Below are 10,449 nucleotides of genomic sequence, written 5' to 3' on the forward strand. Positions count from 1 at the left end.
GTTCCCAATGGCCTGTAACTTTAACTCCAAGGGTTAGGTTGGCCTCCCAGGGTCATTCACACACACACACATTCACACATACACACACACACACACACACACACACACACACACACGCATACACACACACACACACACACACACACGCATACACACACACACACACGCATACACACACACACACACGCATACACACACACACTTACACATATATATAAAATAGAGATCTTACACTACTATCAGAATGGCTTAAAAAATGTAAGGACATCAACAAACATTGGCAAGGATGTCAGGCTCACACGCAGCTACCAAGAATGCAAGATGGGACAACCAGTCTAAAAAACTGCAGCGATTTCTTTAGGAAATCAAACATAGGCTCACCATACGACCCAGAAAAACATTTTCTTAAGGGATTTATCCAAGATAAGTGAAAATGCACAAAGTCTACATACACGTTTTCATATACGTTGATTTTCAACAACTCGAAATAACCCAAGGGCGGAACAACTCAGCCAGGGCTCCAGACTGCGGGACAGCAGGGCCCCAGTGTGGCCGCGGATGAGGCGGATGAGTCGGGGAGCCACACCCCAGCCGGGAGCATGGCCGGATGCGAGCTGCGCTGCATGGAGACACTGGCGTGCGAGGCAGGGGCCGCAGCGCTATGCCTGGCAGAGCAAACCCAGGTTAAGTGTGGCTCCTGAAACGGATATTATGTACTAGTGCAAAAAAAGAATGGAGAGGAGATACTCAGAAAGCCACATGTATGAAAAGGGGCTATGAGGAAGTTTCTGAGAAGTTCGCTTCCATAAGGCGAGTCCGTGGTGATAGCTACTGTGCACCGAGGGCCACACTGTTCCGGGCCGCGAGCCAGCTGGCCGAGCCGCCCCTTGGCTGCAGGACCTGCAGCTCATACTGTTACCAGAAAAGCTGATAAGCAAGTATACGGGATCAAGCAGTGGAAACATGGACTGAAATTTGATGGGAAGAGTGAAGACCTGGTTAAAAAACTAAGGAACCTCTTGCCCTGCTAAGGAAGATGTGGGTAAGCCTGGCTGTAGTGAGGACTGCTGAGGCGAGGCAGACAGCTTCTGATGAACTGCTCACAAACGAACAGCCTCTATGAAGCCGTGAAGTTCCCAATGTTAAACAGAGCCATCGAACTGCATGATGACAAGGAGAAGGGAAAGACAGTTCCGTTTTTCTCCGTGCTCTTGTTTGCCCGAGATGACCCTGAACAGCTCCTGAGGAACCACCTCAACCAGGTGGGACACACGGGTGGCCTTGAACCGGTTGAAATGTTCCTCCTCACCTCTGCTGTTCGCCACAGCATCCAGGTATACCCGCTGTCCAAGTATCACACTGAGGAGTTCATCACAGTCTATCCCACTGACACCCCCTGCCCCAAGGAATGGCCAATGGTGACCCTCATAGCTGAGGATGATCCGCTCTATAACATCCCTGTGAGAGTGTGTGAGGAGACAAGTCTGTGAGGGAGACACATGTGAACTGACAAGACATTCACATGTGCAGCTCCTCCTCTGGGGGCCTCAGATCTGCAGGTCTCCAAGGACTATCTGGGAGAACTCTCGGGCCCTGGAGCCAACTGTGGACGTTGTGTTCTGAAGACTAGCTGTTGATAATGAGAATTAATTAGCCAAGCCTTCACTCACTGTTCTGTTACCCAGCGTTATTTCACTGGGGGACTTCAGCACCTGTCTTTGGAAGGTACAAACTATGTCTCCGTAGGGCAGATGCTCTTGGGTCAGAGGAAACTGTTTGGAAAGGAACTGTCCAACGAAAGTTTTGATGGTAAATTGATTTTTACTTCTCTTTTTAAAACAATAGTTTCCTTTTGGTTTTTTTTTTTTTTTTTTTTTTTTGATTTTGTGTTTTCAAAATAGGATTTTTTTTTTTATTCTTTTTCTTGGAGGGGAGATGGTGGTGCTGGGTCTCGTTATTGGTCTTCCTATGAGATATGCTTGAAGCAGTGTCCTGGGATGAGCAGGTACAGTGTCTTTTGATAGCCTCATCTGCATTTGGAAGGATGGACAGTGAATTTATATGCCAATGCCAATTAATATATTTTAAGTCTCTTAGGCGACTAAGAATGGGTTCCAAGAGTAGGTTTTTTGAAGCCTGAAGAGGGTCAGGAGAGTGGGGAGGAGTCTAGGCTTTGGTGGCTGAGGCTCTGTGCCCTGGAATTGGGAGATCCTCTTTGCACATGTGCGTTAGTGTTGGGGTTGGGGGTTTCAGTGATTCCAGTGTTTATAGAGGTGGAAATCAAAACTTGTCACTTAAGTTCAAAGGCGGGTGCCCCTTTCCACGCGGTTGGCGGTGTCGTGTACTGATGAGCCCATGGAACTCATCCTGTGGCAGGAGGTGACACAGCCAACTATCTGGCATGTCTGAGAAGTCGGAGTAGAAGCACGTGCTAAGCAGGACAGGAGCGTGATGGAGTTTCTCAGCAGCTAGGAGGCAGCCAGGCCGGCTAGGAGAGGTGTGTCTGCATGGCATGAGCCGTGTTCCTGACCTGGGCAGGGGTCACTGGGGAGATGTCCTGAGCATGGCTTGCCTTGGCGCTTTGATTTCCCTCCAGGGACATAGCCTGTGGTCTTCATTGGTGGGGACCAGACACATCCTTCTTTAGGAGTCCATCTGCAGCACCCAAATCAGTTCAATACTTGTCGGTGGTGTTATCCTAATGCATTGAACTTATTTTATGATAGTTACAATTCTTAATTTGACTCAGTTTCACATAGACGATGAGCAACCTGCTTTGAAGGCAAAGACAACCCTTTAAAATATAAATTTTCATTTCAATAAGAATTCTTATGTATGAAAACTCAGGATATAAAAGACATGCAGGCCCTTGTAGCATTTCTTGCATTGCCTCATGAGTAAAATCGCCACATTTTACTCATTATTAAAGAGTTACTTCATTGAGTAGAGTGCTGGCATCCAATGCTGTTCTGATTGTGTGTGACTGTGGAGAGGCATTGTGTTGTCACTGTGAAATGCTGTGGTACCCTTACCTGAGAAGGCCCTGAGCAGCAAGTTAAAATAGGAGTAACGACTGACCGCGGACTTTGACGCTTTATGTTGTTGCTTGTAATTAAGTAGTGGGGAATGCCTGCCAATCCTGTGTGAACAGTTTTAGAAGCAGAACTTGAAATGTTTTGATAATTCCTAGCAGGAGTGACCTCTGCCCTTTGGGTACCTTGAAGCTGACCGTTGGGCTCATATCACTATTGAAATTTAGCCATGCTCTTGGTAATGCTCATGATTATCTGCATTTTAAAGACAATATAATCTTAGTGAACTTGGAAAAAAAAAAGAAAGAATCCAAGCTTTTCACAACAAGGAAGTAATTGGACAAACTGTGCCAAACCCATATTCAGAAATACTACTCACCAAGAAGAATGAAAAAAAGTGTTGATCTAAGCAATGACTTAGTGGATATCAAGAGAATCATGCAGGGAGGGAAACTTCAAACTTCCGTGTGGTGTTTGATAAAAATTATGCAACGTTCTTTTTTCCCTCTTCATTTTTCAAGACAGGGTTTCTCTGTGTAGCCCCGACTGTCTTGGAACTCACTCTGTAGACCAGGCTGGCCTCGAAATCAGAAATCAGCCTGCCTCTGCCCCCCCCCCCAAAAAATGCTGGGATTAAAGGCGTGCACCACCACTGCCAAGCTGCAACATTTTTAAAAGAGTACTAAGAATAAATCTGGAGACATATTATTGCTGGTCACAGGTAGGGAGGAGGGGCAGGTGGTGGTTGGTTATAAAAGGGTGCAAAAGAGGCCATTCTGACGGGACTAGTCTACGTTTGACTATGGTGGCATGTCTTGATTTTCTGTTTCTATGATAAACACCATTACCAAACGCAATTTGTAGAGGAGAGGGTTTGTTTCATCTTCCGGGATACAGTCTGTCATTAAGGGAACCTAAGGCAGGAATTAAAAGCAAGAACTTAAAGCAGAAACCACAGGGAAATGCTGCTTAGTGGCTTGCTCCTAGCTCAGCTAGCTTTCTTGTACAACCAAGACCATCTGCCTAGGGAAGGTGCTGCCCATAGTAAACTGGACCGTGTGGCTTATTTATCAATCAAACGAATGTTGCACATGCATCCCCATAGGCAATCTGGTGGAGGCCATCCCTTAACCGAGAGGTTCCACTTGCCCACAGGTATCTCATAGAGAGGTACACGAGTCTCTCCACATAATAAAGCTACAGACGGGTGGCACAGACCTAAAATCTCAACTATACCGGTGGCAGAGGCAGAAGGATTGCAAGTTTGAGGTATGCCTGTGTTACAGATCGTGGCAACTTAAGTCAAAGTAAAGAGAAGGCTGGGACTACATCTCAGTGGTAGAGCACTTGCCTAGGTAGGTTCAGTTTCTAGCATGGCATTCAATCAAAGTATGGCTAAAAATATGCATCTCTAAGTGCAGGGAAAAAAACTATGAAACCTGAATACAATTAGTATAGTCTATGTGAAATGGCATTGTAGTTATGCAATCTGTTGCCAACTAATAAAAACTGATATGCATATGAAGTCTTTATTATTATTATTATTATTATTATTATTATTATTATTAATTGTGTGTGCACATGAGTAAAGTGTCTGAAGAGATCAGAAGAAACAAGTAGATTGCCCAGAGCTGGATTTACCAACCATAGGGAGCTGCCCATCATAGGTGCTGGGATTAGTCATGCTTCTCCAAAGGAACAGCCTGATTGTGTGGATGTGTGCGTATTGATGTATTTATGAGGCTGGCTTACAGGATATGGTCCAGGTGGTTCAGCAATGGCAGTCTCATGATGGAAAGGCCTAGATCTAGACTGGTAACTGTTCAGATCCACAAGGCCGGGTGTCTCAGCAGTCCTCACCTGGCTCTGGAGTCCTGGAGGATTCCCGGAGAGAAGATGGTTTTCTGTCTCTGTTAGAATTCTGAATAGTGAAGGGATGCCCCGGCCACAAGATAAATGCCAGACAGAGAGGGGCAAGCAGGCAAAAAAAAAAAAAAAAAAAAAAAAAAGCAAATTTTCCTTCTTCCATGTTATTTTATCTGAGCTGCCATCAGAAAATGGGGCCCAGATTTAGGATGTGTCTTCCTGCTTCAAATAGTCTGATTTTTAAAAAACTGTGTCACAGAAGTGCCCAGCCACTTGAGTTTTAGTGGATTCCAGGTGTAGTCTGTTGACAAAATTAGCCATCACAAAGCTGAAGTCCCCTGAAAAAGCAGTAGACACTCCTAACTGCCGCCTCTCTAGCCCTGTGATATTGTTTATTTAACAGCATGTGAACCAGAGTATCTCAAGAATCAGAAAACAGTGCTGGAGAGCTGGTACAGTGGTAAGAACACTGGTTGCTCTTCCAAAGGACCCAGGTTCTAGTCCTAACACATAGATGATGTCAAAACCACCTGTAACCCCAGTTTTAGGATATATGACACCCTTTTCTGGCTTCCCTGAGTATTAGACACACACATGGTACATAAAACATATATGTAAAACCAACACCCACACACATAAAAAGGATCAGAAAACAGATGAAGAGAGATGAAGAGTATGAGAGATAGGTTGTAGATGATACATGAGAAAACTTACCACCAATCTTCAACTCCAGCTAGAGGTCAATCTAAAAATCCAAATAGTAACTTCCTATTGTGTACCAGACATTGTGCAAAGCATAGGTAATGTGTTATAGAACATACAGTAAGGGAAGACACTGGACATGAAACACATAGGAACCTAAATAAAAAAATCAAAATATCTCCTGTGTGGTGCATAGGGTGGGAAAGCTGACCAAGTTTCAAGGTGAGAGAGGAGAATGTCCTAAAGAAGTGAGACCAGGGGGAAAACACACACGCGCGCACACACACACACACACAGAGAGAGAGAGAGAGAGAGAGAGAGAGAGAGAGAGACAGACAGACAGACACACACACACACACAGGAGTTGAGGAGGAGGTGGGTAGTTCCAAAGGAACCATGTTGGTTGGAGCTTTGCCAGGAAAGGAAAGTGGTCGCCCTTGTAGGGATGATACAAGGAGCAAAAGGAGCCTGGGAAGGCAGGAAGAGCCGGATGGGGTGGGGTTTCCAGCGAATGACACTCACTCCAAGGCAATGAGCAGGCTTGGGAAGGGCTTCCACAGAGGTGATTGCAGCTGCAGAAGGAAAACCTACGCTATTTTAGGAATTTTGATTGCAATGGCAATTTAGGGCAGGAATGGATTACCAGCAGAGCAGGGGGTGGGGGTGGGGATGGGGGTAGGGAGCATTCTCTTGGAATAAATCAAGTTGACTGTTAAGAAAGATAAATAACTTCACATGGGAAAGTATGCAGGAGACAGCTGCAGGGGGCTGTAAATTGGGTCAAAGAACCCGGCACAAAGCAAGTGCAGCAGATGTCTGTCCCTGGACCAGCAATCGTGGTTCTCCTGTCACAAGCTGGAAGGCCATCTTGGGGGAGGCATCTGAGCACTATTCAGCTTCCTCTTATCTTTGACGACATCCACACCCGTGTCGGTGAGTGATTATGTTCCTAGAGTAACATTTGCATGTAATAGTTGAGTCATTTGTAATGAACGGAAACGGGCGTAAGGGAATGATGCTCTTCATTTTTAATGAATTCTTGAGGACATTTTCACTTTCTCCTAGATAGTCCCCTAAATCCAGTTAAAGTCTAGCTGACTACTTTTGTTTTACGTCATGCTCTTTCCCTCTTGAGATAAAATGTGGAACGACCTTGGGGTGCTCTCGAATCGGGACATACATGCATACCACACCCACACCTGCCCCCCAGGGAACACTGTGAAAGAGAGGGCCTAAAGGTCATAAGGGCTGCAGGTCGGGATGGGGAGGGGCTGTGGTGACACAGTGTCTTCTGGGTATAGCAAGGCTATAAACAGATCATCTTGTGCACTCTATGGGTGCCATCACCTGTCAACTAAAAAGCCTATGGTCTATGGCTTAGGCAGGAAATAGAAGGTGAGGAGACCGGGACCGGAGAGGAGAAAGAATTCTGGGAGAGAAGGAGGCGGAGTCACTGAAAAGATGTGACAAGACAGATGCAAGGCACCTGAGCACAGATCACAGCCACATGGTGTAGAATGTAGGCTAGAACCAATGGGACATTCTAAGTGAGATTTAGTCAGAGAGGAACCTAGCTATACGGCCAAGGTATTCGTAAATATATTTTGAATCTGAGCCTTATTTCTGGAAGCATGGGGCTGGGAGGAAGAAGCAGGGCTTAACTTCAACACAAGGTCATTACACTTATGAACTCATAGCGGCCGTGGCTGCCTGCATAGATTCAGCCAATCAGCATTCCATGATGAATGGAAGGTACCCCAGTCATAACTGAGAGTTATGGCTGTTGACATCCACTGGCAGGGAAAAGATGGTTTTCTCCAGGAATGTGGCCTCTTATAGGTTGCCCATGCTCTGGTGGATGGTCCTATACTTGTGCCCATATGGACAAAACTCAGCAGATTATAAAGAACAGAAAAGGAAGATCTGACATTTCAAAGGGATATGGTGTGGAGAGACTAGGATAAACAGGAGGCGGAGGGTGGGAATAGATATGATCGATGCATTGCAATTTTATTATAAATAAAATTGTTTTAAAAGTTACAAAAGAACAAATAGGTACAAGGCTGGGATGGGAACACTTGTAAAATCCCTGGAAACAGGGGTCAGTGGCAAACATGTCTAAGAAAGGTCTCCATTGCAGGCAGTGATTAATAATTACATCAGTGGCTATCTGAGGGCTACAGCTTACCACACCCACATTTAACATCCTATTCATTTCTTGGAAAGTATGAGTGGAAAAGCTTATCAACTATATATATTCAGCAGCAATTGATAGTCAGCCCTAGACTAACAGAACCTGACCGTGGGACACATGTGAGATGGGTGGACAGGAGCCTAGCATGGGTGTCTCTTTTCTCATGACTACAAGCAAACACATAGTAGGACTAACTTGATTCATGGAGGCTCTGCATGTGGTTCAGAGGATAAAAGTCCATCACATCCATGGGAAAGACATGGGAACAGAACCAGACTGTTTTGGCAACGGGAGTGTGAGATAGCCTGCTCCCATCTGACTGGATCGGGAAACAGAGCAACAGGACAGAATCAGAGGCCATCCGTAACCCTCAAGTTTCATCCCTGTGCCCCACCATCTACGAGTGAGGCTGTGTGTCCGTACAACCTCCTGAAAGAGTGCTACCAGCTGGGGACCAAGGTGTCAAATACGTGACCTTCTAGGGGACATTTCACATTCAAGCCATAAGCCTAATTTTAAAAACCCAAATTGTGTACACTTATGAGATCATACATCTGGCTGAAGAAAAAATGGGTAATAATCCTCTAATGACTTGAACTAAATGATTTCTAAATTGACCAGGTACTCTGTAATGCTCAAGTCCACCCTGCTTTGGGCTAGTTAATAATTAATTTAAGGAGATTATCAAGGAAAGGTTCAACAAATTAGCAGAGACACAGAAGCTTGAGTGTCGTTTAAAATTGATCTTTCTATTTCTTCCACGAAGAAAACCTTTTATTCAGTATGACCACAGTGAAAAGACTGTGGGAATTACACCTTTAATGCCTGGGAGACTATTGTGTACATAAAGAAAAATAGAGATCAGAGTTCTATATCTTGGAACTGGAAATGTGACTTAGTAGTCAAGCGCACCTGCTGTTCTTCCAGGATCTCTGAGCGTGGTTCCCAGGTCCCACATGAGACAGGCACAGCTGAGAGGATCAGCTCACCTGTTAATTCGGAATAAATCTAGAGCTTAGGTCTCTTATCTCGCTAGGAGTTTAGCAGGTGCCTGAATGAGAACATTCACAACTCCCAGCTCATGGACCCGGCGTTCACCCACACCTGGCTTTTCCACTCCACCTATTCCCTCGAGCTTAATTATTTTTCTGACCGGTATCTATGTCTCTACTGCCCAGCACAGTGAGAACACGGTCGACAGCCTCACTTCCGAGTGTCCCATCTTCACATCCTCCTGCTCCTCCACCGAGACATCGTCCACCTTGAATTTTCTCCTTTTTCACTTTTAAAGCAAGAAAGTGCTTTAGCATACATATAAACCTTATGGAATTTTACTTAAACCAGCAACAAATGGCTTAGAGATACCTAAATACTTGCTTTGGCGATTGGACCCTATAAAAGATAAAATGCAGAGCCAATATTCTCCTGGAATTTTTGTTGTTCTTATTGTTGTTCAGTCTTTAGTCAGCCTATTAATTTTGAATTGTTTTTAAAACTTATCTTTATTTTTAAGTTATGCATATATGTGTATGGTGGTATAGGTTGGTGGTCTCAGAGACCAGAGGCATTAGATTCCCTCCTGGTGCTATAACTGCAGGCACTTGTGAGCTGCCTGACATGGTACTGGGTACCAAACTTGGGTCTCCTGAAAGAGAAATACATGTTCTTAACCACTGAGCCATCTCTCCAGCCCTGCATTCATATTACTGTTTATAATGATAATTCACCCATTTTCCTCACTATACAATACTACATAGTACGAATGTCCCAGCAGTTCGTTCATTCCAAATGGCTGAATGACCTTGAGCTTTTAAGTCATCATGAAATATGCTGCTTTCCACTCTATTGTACAAATCTTCTCGTGCACATCTCGAGGAATGATTACAACCCTATGAATGAAGGCTCGGGTAGAGATTTGTTGTCAAAATAATTACGTGGGAACTACATAGTAGTTCATCGGTTAAGAGCACTGCTGCTCATACAGAAGTCCTAGATTTAGCTTCTAATGCCCACATAGGGCTCACAAACATCTGTCACTCTAGTTCCAAAAGATGTGACACTCTCTTCTGGCTCCCGGGGCCATGGCACTCATGTGGGACAATTGCATCACACAAGCAAAATAAAAAGAAATAAAAAATCTCTTTAAAAATATGAACAAGGTCAAAAACCAAAGCCTGTCAGTACCAAGTGTTCAAATGATGAGACTGAGGAAATAATGCTCTAGAGAATTGAAACACAGGCATCCTTGAAAACAACTTGCCGCTATGTCGAGCACAGACTCACCCTCTAATGCATCTCAATAAAGGCCGAATGAGTAAATGGCCAATAAATCCAGCCAGTTAGCCAGGCTACTTTGTATCTCTTCTCATTTTTGTCTCCTGTTGTAACTGTTCTGCATTCATGGTTTGTAAGGACCAGCCCATTTTCCTCTCTCTGTCCCACCTCCTGCGGTGAAATCAACTTCAATTCCCAAGTGAATGACACAGCTTTCTCTTGCTCTGGCATCTGTTATAAGAACAAAACAAGCTAATGGATTTAAAGTGCTCCTAGCAGCATCTAGTGCAAAGTAAGAGCTGTATTTATTTTTATTGTTTCTCCTTGGGAGTTCTTTGAGGAAAGTGTGACTCTCTGACACAGAAATCAAGTGTTCTTGGT

The 10,449-nt window shown here is 44.5% G+C and overlaps 1 pseudogene; it reads left to right on the top strand.

The window, feature by feature from the left end:
- The first annotated feature begins 567 nt into the window (after positions 1-567).
- LOC127693074 (ubiquitin thioesterase otulin-like) lies at positions 568-1,490 on the top strand (annotated as a pseudogene).
- The last annotated feature ends 8,959 nt before the right edge of the window (positions 1,491-10,449 follow it).

Source organism: Apodemus sylvaticus, chromosome 9 (genome assembly GCF_947179515.1).
Source record: "Apodemus sylvaticus chromosome 9, mApoSyl1.1, whole genome shotgun sequence".
NCBI lineage: Eukaryota > Metazoa > Chordata > Mammalia > Rodentia > Muridae > Apodemus > Apodemus sylvaticus.